At 34.7% G+C, this 18,792-nt stretch overlaps 1 protein-coding gene across 1 annotated transcript in view; it reads left to right on the top strand.

Annotated features, from left to right (window-relative positions):
- LOC114334548 (kinesin-like protein KIF21A) overlaps positions 1 to 18,792 on the top strand; it is a 391,021-nt gene that overhangs the window by 243,806 nt on the left and 128,423 nt on the right. The window lies entirely within an intron of this gene.

The following is an 18,792-nucleotide window of genomic DNA, read 5'->3' as shown; positions in this document are numbered from 1 at the left end:
ATTCTCAAAAACAATATACGATGAATAGTGTCCCTCAAGGCTCGGTTTTGGGTCCGATATTATTTCTCCTTTATATTGATGGCCTAGTCTACTCTCAAAATGAGGAATTAATACTGTTTTATTTGCTGATGACACTACTTTCATGTAAGCTATCAGTCTTCTGAATTTGTGATTACAAAACATCTGAAAAAAACTCTATTCTTCGATATCACCAACGCTCAAAAGCTTCCAACCTCTAATTGCTTCAAACTGTAATTTATTATTCTAAATGGGAAATAAGCCACAATTTAACTTAAAAAACGATTTTATTATACAAAATATAAAAAATAATAATATGTATTAATATTTTGTATTTTGACAACGACGTCCGAAGTGGAAGTCGAAACGGGAATAAAATCATTTTTTTAAGTTAAATTGTGGCTTACCTCCCATAAGCCACAATTTACCTTAAAAAATGATTTTATTCCCGTTTCGACTTCCACTTCGGACGTCGTTGTCAAAATACAAAATATTAATATTAATATTTTTTATTTTGACAACGACGTCCGAAGTAGAAGTCGAAACGGTAATAAGATCATTTTTTAAGTTAAATTGTGGCTTATTTCCCATTTAGAATAATAAATTATATTAAACATAAGCAAATGCTCTGGCTCGGATATATTAATAGAATGAAGCCAGAAGAAATTACAAGGCAAATATTAAAATTGGAGTATAGAAGGAAAATGAGTAGAGTAAGATTCAGAAGGAAAATGAGAGACGACTCATTAAAGACCTAATGGAAGACCCATTGAAGAATTAAAGATGATGGCCAAAAATAGAAATGTATACAAAAAATGGGTACATGTAGAACCAGAATCCCAAACCGATGCCTGACAGGGCAAAAGATATGAGAAGAAGTGTCTATACCAGGGGTGGGCAAACTTTTTTGAGCAAGAGCCACAAAATGTTTTTGGTCTATTACCGAGGGCCGCAAAATTTGTTATCTGTTTGTTACATGTTCGAATTTTTAACTTTTTACTAGTTTTCTTTAAGGGGTTACATAGGTCTTGCGGGTAAAAAAAGTGACTTTTTAAAAACATTATATCTCGAAAACTAAAAATTATTTTTATTTATAATTGGAACATGTAAAAGCATAGTACTTAAGGTACTTTCAAAAAAATTTTCAGCCAAAAATATTCATTTTTGTAGAGTTGACTGCAATTTTTCGACAACAGCCCTGTTTTTTGCGGTGGGCAGCATAACTAAGTCCAGTCTCATCTGAAATCAAAAAATCAAAAGGTTTCTTGTAGTTTATACCTCTGGCTAGTGAATGAAGGAAGGAATTTTTATTAGGTAAAGTTGTTTTTGTTTTATAAAAAAACTAGTTTAAAAATGGTCATTTTTGAAACAATGAGAAAAATTGGGGTCGAAAAGGTGTTTAAACTTATGTAAAATCTTCAAATTTCATTTTTTTTATTTCCTTCGTTCATTCACTAGCCAGAGGTATAAACTACAAGAAACTTTTTGATTTTTTGATTTCAGATGAGACTGTGGACAAAAAAAGGCCGTTGTCGAAAAATTGCAGTCAACTCTACAAAAATGAATATTTTTGGCTGAAAGTGTTTTTGAGAGTACCTTAAGTACTATACTTTTACATGTTCCAATTATAAATAAAAATAATTTTTAGTTTTCGAGATATAATTTTTTTAAAAAGTCACTTTTTTACCCGCAAGACCTATGTAACCCCTTAAGGCGGAAGGGTATGGTTTGAAATTAACATTTTAAGCAAATTTTTGTGAATTTTGTTTGAAACTATGGTAGAAATATTTTATATTTAAATTAACACATAAGTATCACTACAATTCAAAGAATATCAAAAAAAAATTCATGACCAAATATTGAAAAAGCCAACGTTGGAAAATTTTTGCAGACACCTCAAAAAATGGGTTTTGCTAGATATTAGAACTCGTCTTTGAATCATATGAAACAAAAAATTCAAAAATATTTCATTAGCTTATGAGTATCTTGAGGCAACGCTGTCGAACAGCATTAGTTGTTTAAACTAACACTGTTTAAACAGCGTTAAACTTCTTTTTTTAGTTTGAACGATTTTTGATTTTTTGATATCACTCAGAAGTGAAAATATCGAATTTTTGTGTAAAAAAGGGTGAAAATCAACACATTTATTATTGTTAAACAAAAAATAAGCATAAAACAAAAAAATCTATGAAACATTTTACGTGAACCTGTCAAGTAGCTTTTAAGTTACAATGTCCACCGCCTTTGACAAAAAGCAGTTTTGAGAAAAAAGCGTTTAAAGTTTTGACAACTTTTATTTTCCGAAGTGGAAATCGAAACGTCAAATAAATTTAATTTCAAACTTAAATTGTGGCTTATTCCCAAATAAAATAGTAAATTCTCTCTTCACATTGCTATTAGTTACTTATATATTTAAAGGGAAATTTCGTGCTTAAATAGATGGAAACGGAATTTAAATAACAATTAACAAAGTTATAAATTTGAAAAATCTTAGATTTATTGCAGTGTTTTTGTTTTCTTTGAAAGGATTAAATAGTAAAAAAATATTTATGAAACACATTATTTATTATTTACAAACTTTTAATCAAATTTTTTTTTAAATATGAAAAACGAACCTTAATGGCTTTTATAAAGTTTTAGTTTAGTTTTATGTTCTCGTTATAATAATTGAAAAAACATCTTTAAATGAAAATATTTTACTTTTTTTCGCGGGCCGCAAAAAAATGTCTAAAGGGCTGCATGCGGCCCCCGGGCCGCCCTTTGCCCACCCCTGGTCTATACCCTCTCAAGTATAATGTATGTCCCTTTTATATAAGAAACAAGAAATGTGTTACATTTTAATGACCTAATAGCTAGGTATCATATATTAGAATGAGTTTTTTAATGATATGACTATCATTTATTAAGTTAATAGCCTATCATATTTCATCTAATGACATGCCATAATGACCTATCAAGGTAGACGTAGTACGTAGTAGGTACTTTTAAAAATCTCAATGATACGCAATAATCCAGTTAGCTATCTAGATCGAAGTACTTTATACTTAAGAATGATTACCTGTTCACAAAGTGTCATATTGTATTTAAATTGATTACTTATATGCCTACATTAAATGCCTTATTAAGGACGGCGTAATTGTTGATTTGAATTAGTCATACAAACTATCCACTTAATGTAAATTGTAGTACAAACAGTTAAGTTTAAAATGTCGATAAATGGCAATTATCATTACACATTCTATTTAATTAGGGTTACCTGGCGATAGATATAACAAAACTAAAACAGAACACAAAAACGTTGATAACGAAACAATGATAACCAAAAACCCATTTCTACTATAGTTTATTGACTTGACGCCAAAAACGTATTTGAACGCTTGAATTTTTAATTTTCCTCCTTATGGTCCAAAATCTTCATTTCAGCCTCATTTTTATATTATGTATTTTCTGTATGTATTTATTTATCTATAAGACCAAAATATTACCACGGGGAATGAGGTTTCTCTAGGAACTATGACAATTTTTTTAGTTGCAGTTTTTGGTTTAAAATGTTGTTAAATATTTATTCGTTGTACCGATTGTTTACTGCTATTTGTTTAATGATGCTCAATTCTATCTCGAAGTTATGTTTTGACATCTGGAAGTTATTCTACTTGCATTTGGTAGGCCAGTTTTATTTCTAAATACATATTCGTATTTCTTTTATATTAAAGTCACTATGTAATTCTTTCTTCATAAAATTTATTATTGTTTATTTAAGTAGTTTTGTGTCGTCTGTAGCAACTGACAAACTTTGTGTTACTGCATTATCTCTTGGTATTTAAATTTTAAAACGTTTTTTAAAACCGAACACGAACTTTTTAAGTTCTTCATTATGTATTCCGTCAAGACACTGAGGGATGAGGGTATCCTGAGTAATTTATGGGACCCTTGTTAAGACAGGAAGCACGATTTTAGATCTGGAATGCAAATGACCAATAATAATGTGTCTAATATTTTATGGTTTTTACTTAATTTTTAGTGGAATTTTAAATGAGTGATTTCAATGGATATACTTTATTCAGAACACTGGCGGATATGCGGGGGGTGGGGAATAGGGGAAATCCCCACCCATAAGAAGGGAAATTGGAAAGGCTTATTATTCAAGGAAAGGTGGGAGGCCGAAGATCACGACGAAGATTCCCAACAAGATGGATCAATCAAATTACAGGAATATACAAAAGACCTATGCGTGAGTTAAACGAAATGATCAGAGACAGAGATCTTTGGAGACGGACAAGGTCAAGTGTTTTTTGGGAATTTTTCGTATAATATGTATAAGTGCGACAAAGACGCACCATATATTGCAGCGCGCCGGCTTAAGGGTCGAGTGGACGCGCATAATTAACAATTAAAAACGCTGGACGGAAGGGCCGCCCGAGAACTTTATCGTGCCGATCTATTATCGTTATGGTACTAGATATTGGCATTCTATAAAAATAACAAAGTTACTCGTTATTTTGATATTTTAGAAACACCTACTGAACTTAAAAGTATTTTATGGCTCTACGCATCATTAATTCCTGCATTTGAGAAAATGTTCGATGCCATATTTCGGGGACACACTATAGATGTGTAGATTATTGCATAAATCAATAGAATAATATAGTCATACTTTCATTTTAAATTAGTTCATTTTTCTGAGAAATTAATAGTTTACAATATTTGCATTTCATTCTATTTCAATTACGCCAGTCAATGCGCGAGATTAAGAACAAGATATTATCTCCAAATTCTATCCTACTGCATGGATTTTAATGAAATTTTGGGAGTAGCCCAATCTCCTAATTCAAAGTCTATCCTATATACTATGGCGCTTTTATCATGGGGGAAGTTCCCACCACTTCTCAGGGGGTGAAATATTTTTATTTTCGAATTACATGGAGAAAAAGGAAGATTTTTAAGAAAATTTAAAAATTCATTCTATAATTTGATCACATTTTTTAAAAAAACCATTCATTTTAAACCCGTTTAACTTTTTGAAAGTAGAAATAACACTATATTAAAAGGTATTGAGAAGAAAAACAATGCATTTAAATTATGGTGGATGGGGAGTTAAATGTATATACTTTTCATTTTTCCTTAAAGTACATTAGTCATTATATTTTTTGCACCATATCTCGCTTAGTTTGTAAGTAACCGACATTTAACGGTGCTCATTTTAAAGGCCTTTTCAAACACTACAAAAGGTGTTGGTAGCATTATACACCTAAAACCTACCGTTCCTCTGTTATTTCAAGTTGAATACACCAATTTGAGCATGCACCAAAAAACAAACTATTTTCACCTACCATATCTCTTTTTGTATTATAAATAGAACATTTACGAAGGAACGAATCTCTTTATTATTTATAATCTAAAAAATGTTTTATATAGAGTTTTTAGTTCGATGCATAGTTTTTAAAGTATTCACAAAAAATCCGTCCGAAAAGGTGTCATTTTTCAATGAAAATGGCCAATTTTCAACTACGCATAACTCAAAAAGTATTGAGTTCTCAAAAAAAAGTATAGACCAGTTTTTGCTTAGAAATAGGTTCTTCAGCCACTTCCGTGCTTATTTTGACCAACAAATTTTCCACCCCCTTGAAGAAGTGGGAACCGCCCCAAGATAAAAGCGCCATAGTATATAGGGTAGATTTTGTTTCTTGAGCTATTCCCTACTTACTGTGAAAATATCAAGTACATCAATGTAGTAGGATGGAATTCGGAGCCAAATACCCTCATTGACTGCTCTACAATAATGCTCTGCTATGAACGCGTGAGAGAGGACACACATAAGATTATAGCAAAATTTCTATTTACCGTAACTTTTCGAGTTTTTGAGCTACAGCAATAAATTTTATGTCATTGGAAAGGTAATTTTGCATTCTTTCAAAATGTGTTAAAATATACAGGGCGTATTAAAAAAATTAAGATTTTTTATTCATTTCCGGTTCAACCGGAAGTCATGTTTTTGGTAAAATTTATTGTGATAATAGATAATAAAATACCATATATGTCTGCAAAATTTCAAATTTTAGTTTATATTAAGAAGGAAGTTACGGGCACTCGAATATTTTTTTATAAAAAATTCATAACTCCCCTCCTATGGGGAGTTAAGATATATGACTAATGTCATTCAATTTACTGATAGGATATCAAAAATATATCAAAAAATAAAAAAATTCCTTGGAGCCATTTTTGAGAAAATCTAGTTCAAATTTATGTCAAAATTTGACCCCTTAAATATAGGCAACCCGTAACTTTTTCTGAAAAACGATAACATCTTTCTTATAGCCCCATCTTTAGGCTATATAACGACTTTTTCAAATTAAACTTATCTTCAAAAACTTTTTAGATAGATAGGGAAATGTGTCGGGGGGGCGGTCGGCCATGTTGGCCGCCATTTTGAATTTGGAAATGTCAAATTCCGTACTTTTATTTACCTATCGATGAGCTTACTTTGAGTTGAATTTCATTTATTTCTGTCAAAATTTGCAAAAATGGGCCCTAAATAACCCCCCTATTTCGGCCCCCCTTTGAGAGATTTTTTTTAAATGCTTAGTTTCTCGACAAAATTCTCTTAAACTTACTCATACCGAATTTCATCAAAATCGGTCCAGTAGTTTTTGCTGGGCGGTGGCGACATACGTACGTACATACGTACGTACGTACGTACATACTTCCGACATGTTTTTTTTATTTGCTTTTTAGACTCGGGGGACTCAAAACGTCGAAAAAAAGTGAAATCTGAAAAATTTTTTTTTGCACGATCCTATAACTTTATCTATTATACTATACTACGTATATAGTACGATAAAGTAAAAAACGGTCTAAATTGAAATAAGCTTCGATTACCCAGGGCCCCCGTAAGGGCTACTGGCGCCTGTGTGCAAAAAGGAATTTTGCGCCCCTTAAGGCATTTTGGATCATGTTTTTTTATTTATTTTTTAAGGTAGGTATTGTAGGTGGTAGGTGTAGGGTAGGTGGTATAATAAGGGTCATATTACCCGTATGCGCGCCAATGGTGAATATTAAATTCCTAACTGTATATCAAAAAATGTGCAATAACTAGATATCTCTTAAAACCAACCAAATTTTCTTTGCATATCTTAACCGGTTTTAGAGCAATGAATAAATCGTCAGTTTGTAAGAAAAATTTCAACATCCCTTATCTCGAAAATGAAGTATTTACGGACAAACATTTATAAAGCAAACTGTCATAATTTTTTCATGCAGAATTACACCGTAAAGTTTGCCATACTTATTTAAAAACACCCTGTATTGACGAAAATCAAGGCTAGTTGTTAAAGTACCGAACTTTTTTATTATCCAACATAAGCGAATGAATCAAAAAACAGAATGTTAAAAAAACATGAGGCAATAGGGTTTTAATTTCAGTATTTTATAAATCTTAGAATATTCCACAGGGTCACGCGAACTTTGAGGAAAAATCACAGTTTAATTGGTACACCCGGTACACAATGACAATTTACCTGTCTAGCAACAATATTATTACAGCGATATTGTTAAAGAATAAGGCTATAACGTATTAAAAAAAATCACTTAAATCGGACAACAGGTTTAGGAAATTCGAGACAGAAAAACAACTTTAATGTTTTAATTTCATTAAACAAATCATTGGAGTCGATATCCTTATTATCCTGATCGTTAGTCGTTCTTCAAGAACAGCAGCAGGGTTATGAACACAGAAAAAATCAAGAAACTACCGCCTGATTTCTGGCATGTTCTCGCAAATAGGAATCCGCAGTACCTGGATGATGATATACTAATAAAATTTCGTGTGTATTTATACCTAATCCTATTTAATTTCTCAACGTTTATTTTAAAAATGAATAACCATTTTCAATTTCGTTGCAACACGAAACTACAGTCGCATCATTATTCCAGTTCAATCAGAGAGTGCAGCAAGCACCTCTAACGGTTTCGAAACTTATTAGTCTCTTATCAGGAGGCACATATGCTGCTCTCTCTGACCCAACTAGGACAAACCCCGGCGTGCAGTCACGGATTGCAACGAACGAAATGGCAGGGATGCCCTAGATGTAACTGCTAGCAAAAGACTAAGTTTTCAATCTAATAGCACATAAAACAACACCAAAAAATGCTGTTCCACAGCCTACCAGACTGAAAACAATGGGAACCTTCTCTGGTAACACCTCCGAGGCTTCTACAATTTGCAAGCCATAACGGATGCTGAGACTAAGGAAGATGAGGGAATTTTACAATTTATAATTCACGTCCCATCTGCTCAGCGCGGTAAAGTTCCAACGAGAATGGTTCCCTTCGTACTCCAATCAGAGTAAACATGTAAATCAAAAATGAATAACCATTTTCAATTTCGTTGCAACACGAAACTACAGCCGCATCATTATTCCAGTTCAATCAGAGAGTGCAGTAAGCACCTCTACCGGCGGGACATGAGAGACTAATAAGTTTCGAAACCGGTAGAGGTGCTTGCTGCACTCTCTGATTGAACTGGAATAATGATGCGACTGTAGTTTCGTGTTGCAACGAAATTGAAAATGGCGCTGAGCAGATTTGACGTGAATTATAAATTGTAAAATTCCCTCATCTTCCTTAGTCTCAGCATCCGTTATATCTTGTAAATTATAGAAGCCTCGGAGGTGTTACCAGAGAAGGTTCCCATTGTTTTCAGTCTGGTAGGATGTGGAACAGCATTTTTTTGGTGTTGTTTTATATGCTATTAGATTGAAAACTTAGTCTTTCGTTTATTTTAAAATCAAATTCTGTTTTTTTTGGAAATTTTTTTTTGCAATTTTTGACCCTGGGTTTTGGCGCTCCTAAAAGATGGCGCCCGTGTGCATTGCACACTTTGCACATATGGTAGCGGAGGCCCTGCGATTACCTACTCTTTCAGAATCTTGAAACTGAATATTTAAACTTCAATTTTGGCAATTGACAACCCCAAAACTCATATTTGCATAAATATGAGTTTCAAGCCTCAAAAATGCGTATTTTCTTATTTTTCGGATTTTAAATCGCTTATAACCCAAATACTATCAATTTTCGAGGAACATGACAAGATACCGTTTTTATTTAGTATGACCCAAAAACGAAAAAATATTTTCCGGAGCAAAAAAGGGTTTTTTAATATTTGTTTAAAAAAATTGTTTAAACAATTTCTGTCCAAAAATTTCGTCCGGCACCCTTCTGATTTGTTTAAAGGGGACAATTTTGTACGGAGGTACGAAGAGTGGCCTCACAACCTGGACTATAAATATTTTAGCACATGTTGGCAATTATTTTATTGGCGAACCTGTTTCCTATTGTTTTGAAAGTGTTTTTATAAAAATTTTTCTTATCCTAAAATATTACTCTCTTTTTTGCTATCTTCGATCGTCATCATTCTCTTTGCCTTATCCCTATGCGGGGTCGGCTTCCCTAATTGCATTTCTCCACACAATTCTATCTTGGGTCATATAAATGTTAATCCCCTTTACCAACATGTCCTGCCTTATCGTCTCCCCCCAAGTCTTCTTTGGTCTTCCTCTCCTACTCCTTCCAGGAATCTGCACTTCAGATATTCTTCGTATTGGGTGATTAACGTCTCGACGTTGAACATGACCAAACCATCTTAACCTATGCTCTCTCATTTTGTCATCAATTGGTGCCACACCTAGACTTCCCCTAATATACTCATTTCTCATTTTATCCTTCTTTGTCACTCCACTCATCCATCTAAGCATTCTCATTTCCGCGACATGCATTCGTTGTTCCTCTTTCTTTTTCACTGCCCAACATTCAGTTCCGCAGTGCATCATAGCCGGTCTTATGGCTGTTTTATAGAATTTTCCCTTCAGCTTCATTGGAATTTTTCTGTCACACAACACACCACTCGCTTCTTTCCACTTCATCCATCCAGCCCTAATTCTACTGCATGCATCTCCATCTATTTCTCCATTACTCTGTAATACCGATCCTAAGTACTTAAAACTATTGCTTTTCACAATCATTTCACCATCCAAAGATACCATTTTATTTGTAGTAACTCCATCTTTAAATGAACATTCCAAATACTCTGTTTTTGTCCTACTAAGTTTTAAACCTTTTTCCTCCAGAGCTTGTCTCCACTGTTCCAGTTTTTGTTCTAAGTCTCTTTCACTATTTCCTATTAACACTACATCATCAGCATACATTAGGCACCATGGAATACTACCCTGTAGTTTCGCTGTTATCTGGTCCAAAACTAATGAGAATAAATAAGGACTAAGCACCGAGCCTTGGTGCAATCCTACTTTCACCTGAAATTTATCAGTCTCTCCCACACCTGTCCTAACACTAGTCGTTACTCCCTCATACATATCTCTCACAATCTTTACATATTCGCCAGGGACTCCTTTCTTATTGAGTGCCCACCACAGAATCTCTCGAGGAACTCTATCATATGCTTTCTCAAGATCAATGAATACCATATGAGCGTTGGTCTCTTTATTCCTGTATTTTTCCATCAGTTGTCTTACAATGAAAATTGCATCTGTTGTTGAACTGCCCTACATAAAGCCAAATTGATTATCGGATATTTCGGTTTCTTCACGTATCCGTCTATCAATTACTCTCTCCAATATTTTCATGGTGTGGCTAAGTAGTTTTATAGCCCTGTAGTTTGTGCATTGTTGTATGTCTCCCTTGTTTTTGTAGACAGGTACTAATATACTGCTTCTCCATTCGTCTGGCATTTGCCCAACTTCCATAATTCTATTAAATAGACCTGCTAGCCAACTTATTCCTGTCTCTCCTAATGCTCTCCATACTTCCCCAGGAATATCATCTGGTCCGACTGCTTTTCCTTTCCTTATTTTTTGAAGCGGTTGAGCCACTTCCTCGTTTGTTATTCTGGTAACCATTGCTGTTACTGTCTCCGTTAACTCCACAGGCTGTCTGTCAAATTCTTCATTTAATAAACTGTCAAAATACTTTCTCCATCTCTTTTTGACATCCTTTTCGTGAATTAATATTTTATTATTTTCATCTCGGATACATCTAATCTGATTAATATCTCTTGTTTTCTTTGCTCTCTGTTTGGCTATTTTATATATCTTTGCTTCGCCTTCCCTGGTATCAAGTTGATCGTATAGGTTTGAATACGCTTCTGCTTTAGCTTTTGCTACTGCTACTTTCGCTTCCTTTTTGGCGACCATATAGTTTTGAAGATCTATGTCCGATCTGGTTTCTTGCCACTTTTTATATAATTTTCTCTTCTCTTTTATTTTTCCTTGTACTTCATTTGACCACCACCAAGTCTCTTTATCCTCAAACTTCTTTCCTGACGTTTTCCCAAGTATTTCAATAGCCGTCTCTCTAATAATATTGGCCATTTTTCTCCAAATTGTGTTAGGGCTTCCTTTCATGTTCCAATATAATTTTTCTACTATTCTTTCCCTGAATAGACCTTCCTTCTCATCTTTTAGCATCCACCACTTGATTTTTTGTGGTCCTCTCCGATATTTTTGTTTAGTTTCGCTTTTTTACTTCGATGTCCAGAACAAGCAGCTTATGTTGTTGGCTTGTTGTCTCACTGACTGTTACCTTGCAGTCCTTGCATTCACGTATGTCTTCTTTCCTTATCATGAAGTAGTCTATTTGGGATTGATGTTGTCCACTTTTGTAGGTAATAAGTTGAGTTTCTATCTTTTTAAAGAATGTGTTAACAATCGCCATATCCAATGCTGTTGCTAATTCTAGCATGTCATCTCCAACTTCATTTCTAGTTCCAAAGCCTAATCCCCCATGTATTGTTTCATATCCTGTCTTGGCTTGTCCCACATGTGCATTGAAATCGCCTCCTATTATAACTTTCTCCTCTGCTGGAATATCACTCAGTACATCTCCTAATTGGTCATAGAAAGCTCTTCTTTCATTCTCACCCAGACCTGTTTGAGGAGCATACACACACAACATTCAATACCTCTTTATCAATTACAAATTTCACTGACATCATTCTATCACTCGTTCTTACAACTTCTACTACGTTATCTTTCATTTCACTATCAGCAATTATACCAACTCCATTTCTAGTGTTACTACTCCCTACATACCACAATTTATATCCATCACCTAGTTCTTTCACCCTTTGTCCTTTCCACCTAGTTTCTTGAATACAAGCAATTTGAACTCTTCTTCGTTTGAGCGCATCCACTAACTCCAGACTCTTACCTGTAAGACTACCAAGATTCCAAGACCCTATCCTGATTTTTCTAACCTGCAATGGTGTTCCCCCTGAGATAGTCCTCACCCGGAGATCCGAATGGAGGCTCATTTTACTTCCGGAACATTTTACCTCAGGAGATGCCATCATTTCAGTATAAGTTTTTATTGCGTTTGGAGAAGGTCTTTTCATTATTATGGCCTGAAAAGATTTTTGGATATTTGATGCCTGAATGCCTTTTCTATCAGCACCATACCGTGCCCTGCACGTTTAGCCAATACACCACCAATGCAACCAAAGTGCAGTATTACCTCACACCCGCCTGCATTTTTCTGTATAGGCCAGGATCCCTACTGTAAGGACTGCCCTATAAGCCAATGTATTGTTGCCCGTATCCCGCCACTAGGAGGCACGTACTTCATTCGGGATACCGTATTTCATTCGTGCTATCTTCGATCGTCCCAACCATTAATTCAAGTTGAACAGATAAAGCTATTCGTCTGTTTGATGTTTGCGAACCCAATCAGATATGCAATCAATTTCGTTTGATTGTCGTTTTGTTGTGTGTTGTGTTGATTGTAATTTAAATCTGATTGAACTAAACAAAGAATATTTTATTAGAACGCATATTCTGTAAATACTTTATTATGCCATTATTAAAATATTATATTCTTATGGGCTTAGCCACAGTTGATTGTAATGATAATTACATTTTTACCTAAACAAAGGACCCCGCACAAACCTTATGGAAAATAGGTCCCAGTGGATTTCGTTCATACTTTGGGAAAATACTCTTTGAAGCATCCTGATAAAAAGTTCTCATGGGCACAACTCAATCGTATGAAGGATTTTCAAGATATAGAGGTCCAAACTCGGAAAATTATAAGATTTACGGGGTATTCCAATTCCGTGAGTTACTGGTTATTTGGCAACATGTAGAAGTTTGGATCAAGGAAAAGTACTAGTAGTCTAGGATTTTTTCCTGGCTATCCAATGGCGACCTTTACTTTGACCTTGACCTTCAACGGACGTCATCTTCTGGAGTTTCGAGGGTTTTCGGCATCAAATTGATATAAACAAATTACTCATGGGTTTTTGGCATCGCTGAACACGAATATGCCATCAGAATTGACCTCCGGATGACGTGGTGGCCAGGGCCACTGCAAGGGACGTCATCTTCTAGAGTTTCGATGGTTTTCGGCATTTAATTGATGCAAATGAATTACTGGAGAGTTTTTTGAGGTCGCTAAACACGAATATGCCACCAGAACCAACTCCCGGAGCACCTGGTTTTCAAGGTCAATGAAAGAGGCTCCTGGAGTTTCGAGGGTCTTTGATACTACATTGATGCAAACGGATTAATATAGGTTTTTGGGGTTGGTGAACACGAATACGTGATCACATTGTGCCGTAGGCACAATGGGATTCGTGGGTCGGATCTGATAGTGTATGCATGTTCAGCAACCCCAAAAACCTAAGAGTAATCCATTTGATACCTCTGAAACTTCAGAAGATAACCTGTCTTAAGCACCAGCTCCTGTGTCTGTGCTGATCACGTATTCGTGTTCAGCAACCCTAAAAACCTATAACTAATCCGTTTGCATTAATGTAGTACCAAAGACCCTCGAAACTCCAGGAGCCCCTTTTATTGACCTTGGAAATCAGGTGCTGCGCTAGTCGGTTCTGGTGGAATATTCGTGTATAGCGACCTCAAAAAACCCTCCAGTAATTCATTTGCATCAATTAAATGCCGAAAACCATCGAAACTCTAGAAGATGACGTCTCTTGCAGAGGCCCTGGCCACCACGTCATCCGGAGGGCAATTGTGATGGCATATTCTTGTTTAGCCATCCCAAAAACTCATGAGTAATCTGTTTATATCAATTGAATGCCGAAAACCCTCGAAACTGTAGAAGATGACGTCCGTTGAAGGTCAAGGTCAAAGTAATGGTCGCCATTGGATAGCCAGGAAAAAATCATAGACTACTAGTACTTTTCCTTGATCCCAACTTCTACATGCTGCCAAATAACTAGTAACTCACGGAATTGGAATACCCCGTAAATCTTATAATTTTCCGAGTTTGGGCCTCTATATCTTGAAAATCCTTCATACGATTGAGTTGTGCCCATGAGAACTTTTTATCAGGATGCTTCAAAGAATATTTTCCCAAAGTATGAACGAAATCCACTGGGACCTATTTTCCATAAGGTTTGTGCGGGGTCCTTTGACGTTTCTATTTGTACTCAGGAAATCGTATTCAAAAAAGGTTATTAGTAACATTTACACCAAAGTGAGCTGGAGCTCGATCTTGCTGAAACAATATCCTATTAAATTGGCTCCAAACTTTTTTTTCAGGGCAGGTACAATTTCATTTCTAAGTAGCATTGCATAATCATCGCTTGTTAAATTTCTTTCCATAATAAACGGTCCAATTAACTGAGTACCCACTATGACCCGTGGGTCATAGTGTCATAGGGTCATCAACTGAGTACCATCGTGACCCGTCAAAATGGCCCAGTCAAAAGAGCCCCGTCAAAAAAGCCCCGTTAAAATAGCCCTGTTACAAAATAGCCTTGACAAAATGGCCCGGAAACAAAATAGCCCCGACAAAATAAATCGCACACAAAATAGCCCCGGTCAAAATAGCCCCGGCTAAAAGAGCCTCTTAGAAAACACTTCCAATAAAAAGTTTTACCTTTTAACGGAGTACCATTTATTTTAAATCACTATTCTAATTGGGCAATAAGCAACAATTTACCTTAAAAAATTATTTTATTAACGTTTCGACTTCCACTTTGGACGCCGTTGTCAAAATACAAAATATTAATAAATTAAAAAAAATGTTGCTTAGTAAAAAAATTCTTCTAATAATTTAATTTAATCTGACTCATTCGTATCGCCAATTCAGACATAGAGTATGGTGCAAATGAATGGAATACATTCTTTATTTCGTAAACCCGCAACGTAAAGGAAAAATCCTGAAACAGGTCGATTTTTATCTTTAAAATTACGATATTTTGGTGTCGTCATGTCATGTCATACTGGTGACGTCATCCATCTGGGCGTGATGACGTAATTGATGATTTTTTTAAATGAGAATAGGGGTCGTGTGCTAGCTCATTTGAAAGGTTATTTAATTCTCTATGCAGTAATATAAACATCTACGTAATTATTTATACAAGGTGTCCAAAAACTTTTTTTAATAAATTATTTGACAAAAAAAATGAAGAATGTATATAATTTATTTAATTCAAAATACATTTTACTGCTGTCAGAAATCAGACAAACATGTTTATATTACAAATAAACATTCATTTTCGCTTAAATTAAATGTTCAAACTTCCAAGAGGCAGATGGCTCGCGGGAGCTAGCTTGAACATTGAATTTAATCGAAAAGCAGAACACATTTAATCGAAACAGAAGACAAGATTCGATTTCTCTGAAAAGACCATTTTTATTTAATGTAGTTAAGATAAACATCTGAATAGAGGATAATTACCATTTCCGAAAAAATGTATTTTTAAGGGATTATTTCATGATGAATTCTGAAAGGAGCTTTTTTGTCGGGACTATTTTGTCGGGGCTATTTTGTCGGGTCTATTTTGTGGACGGGCTATTATTCCGCGGCTATTTTGTCGGAGCTATTTTGTGTGCGGGATATTATGTCGCTTTTTCGACCGGAATTTTTGACGGAGTACCCCCAACCAAACCACACATTTAGTTTTTGGTGTCGTTGAGTATAGTTTTCACGTGTCCAGTGTGGATTTATCTCACACCAATACCTTAAATTTTGGCGATTTAAATTCCCACACAGTGTAAATATTGCTTCGTCGAAAAACATATCTTCTTAACGAAGTTATCTTTAGTTAAAAGTTTATTCATCATTACCTTACTAAACTGTAATCTCCGATCGTAGTTATATTCATCTAATTCTTGTAACAACTGGATTTTGTAAGTTTTTAATAGATTTTTATGTAAGTAATATACACAAGATGATCTACACTACAGCATGTATTTGTGCAGCTCTGCATGAGAATTTATGGGGATCTTCAACGAAAACTCTGCATTAAATCTAAAGTTTTGCTGTAATTTATAACAGTTTTTGGTCTACCTGTTCGAATGTCATTTTTACACGTCCAGTTTTCCCAAAGCGTTTTACAATTTTTCGTACCGTCGCCTATAGGAGAACGGGTTGGGAAAGTATCGTTGAACAAGTTGGCTGCTTTACTCATTTTTTATGCAAGATATTTTTCCCACATCGTAACCCCTCATCATAAAAACGCTGCTTTTCATTAAAACAATCTTTAATATAGAGCTTTTAAACATGCATAAATAACTACTATCAGTTTTAATTATTACTTACACAAAATTTCAATAAGCTTTAAGCTATTGTTAGTTTATGAGATACGTTTATGATATATGTTATATGTTATACGTTTATGATATGTTATATGACAATGGAGAGATAATCGTGGACAAAGAGAGTATCAATAATACGTGGAAAAATTACATTCGAAATTTATTTTTTGATGAGAGGGAGAACCAGTCCCCAATACCTACGGAAACAGGACCACCTATACTAGTGGCAGAAATAAGAGCAGCCATAATATCACTAAAAGAAGGTAGAGCTCCAGGACCAGACGGAGTACAATCTGAATTTCTTAAACTTCTTGATGATGAATCTTTACGAATACTGTGTAAAATCTTCAATAATATCTATGACACAGGCAATATCCCAAAAGATTGGCTAGTTTCAGAATTTATTACCTTACCAAAGAAACAGGGAGCAAAAAAGTGCGGAGAATATAGGCTAATAAGTTTAATGAGCCATACATTAAAACTTTTTCTTAAAATTATACATCGTAGAATATAAAAGCTATACGAAGAGGGAATACAAGACACACAGTTTGGATTCATGAAAGGCGTAGGTACAAGAGATGCACTGTTTAGTCTACAGGTTTTATTTCAAAGATGCAGAGATATGACTTACGATATTTACACCTGCTTTGTGGACTACCAAAAAGCATTTGATACAGTTCAACACCGAAAAATTATGGATGTTCTAACAAAAGCCCAAATGGATGATAAAGACCGACGTATACTGGAACATTTATACTGGAGACATTTATACTGGAACCAATCAGCCACAATAAGAACGAATCTTGGAGGTGAACCAACGGAAGCGATCCAGATTCTACGAGGCGTTAGATAAGGTTGTATACTTTCACCTATATTATTTAACCTATATTCAGAGGAAATATTTAGTGAAGCCTTGGAAAATTGCGAACATGGAATACTTCTAAATGGAGAACGTCTAAACAACATCCGCTATGCAGACGACACCGTTATTTTTGCAGACAGTTTGAACAGTTTACAGCAACTAATAAACAAAGTAAATGAAGTAAGTGAAAGATTTGGACTTCAAGTAAATATATCAAAAACTAAATTTATGATCATCAGCAAAAATAAAATTAGAGACGCCCAACTACTTATCAATAATATACCAGTGGACCGAGTAAAACAGTATAACTATCTTGGAACAATAGTAAACGAACAATGGGATCACCCACAAGAAATAAAATGTAGAATAGAGAAGGCTAGGGGTGCATTCAATAACATGGCCAAACTCTTTAAAAGCCACAACCTTAATCTAGAGATAAAAATAAGGCTCCTACGATGTTATATCTTCTCAATATTGTATTACGGAGTTGAATCCTGGACACTCACAAAAGCAATGGAGAAAAAACTTGAAGCCTTCGAGATGTGGCTATACAGGCGAATCCTAAGGATATCATGGACGGACAAGATAACCAACGAGACCGTATTACGAAGAGTGGGCAAAGAAAGAGAGGTGATGTATACCATTAAAAGGAGCAAGTTAGAATATCTCGGACACATAATGAGAAACGGCACTAAATACAGATTACTGAAGGTAATCCTTCAAGGTAAAGTATTCGGAAAGCGAGGAATTGGGAGAAGAATATCATGGTTAAAAAACCTGAGGAAATGGTTCTCCACAACAACAACTAATCTATTTAAAGCATCAGTTAATAAAATAATTATAGCCAGAATGATCGCCAATATTCGAAACGAATAGGCACTAAAAGAAGAAGTTTATGAATTATTGTCAACATTAATATAATAGCAACATTGTATATTTACTGAATTACTTCAAAACTGAGAAGTTTGACTTATTCAAGACCTTCGTGACTAGATAAAATACCAAGTGTTCCCATGGTTCAACTTGTATTGAAGTGATGATTCCAATAATAATACAATATACATAGTGCTGTATCAAAAAAAAACCAAAATTACTAATGATATCAGAAATATTGTAAATCTGGCAACATTGCAAGCATAAAATTTGAAATCCCCATATTGCAAAATAGACGTATCCTGACTTTTGTACAATTCAGACCATCCTTTTATTTTTATCTAATCTAACAATAAAACCCTGAAAACTTTTGTTTTCTATACTTCCACAAAATTTATTACAACTATGTGACTACAGCTGTTTCGGCAGAGTGTCTTTCTCATGTGATTTAAATTACTAAGGGTTTGCCTT

The sequence above is a fragment of the Diabrotica virgifera genome, chromosome 10, assembly GCF_917563875.1.
Source record: "Diabrotica virgifera virgifera chromosome 10, PGI_DIABVI_V3a".
Taxonomy (NCBI): Eukaryota; Metazoa; Arthropoda; class Insecta; order Coleoptera; family Chrysomelidae; genus Diabrotica; species Diabrotica virgifera.
This window is presented reverse-complemented; position numbering and strand designations above follow the sequence as displayed.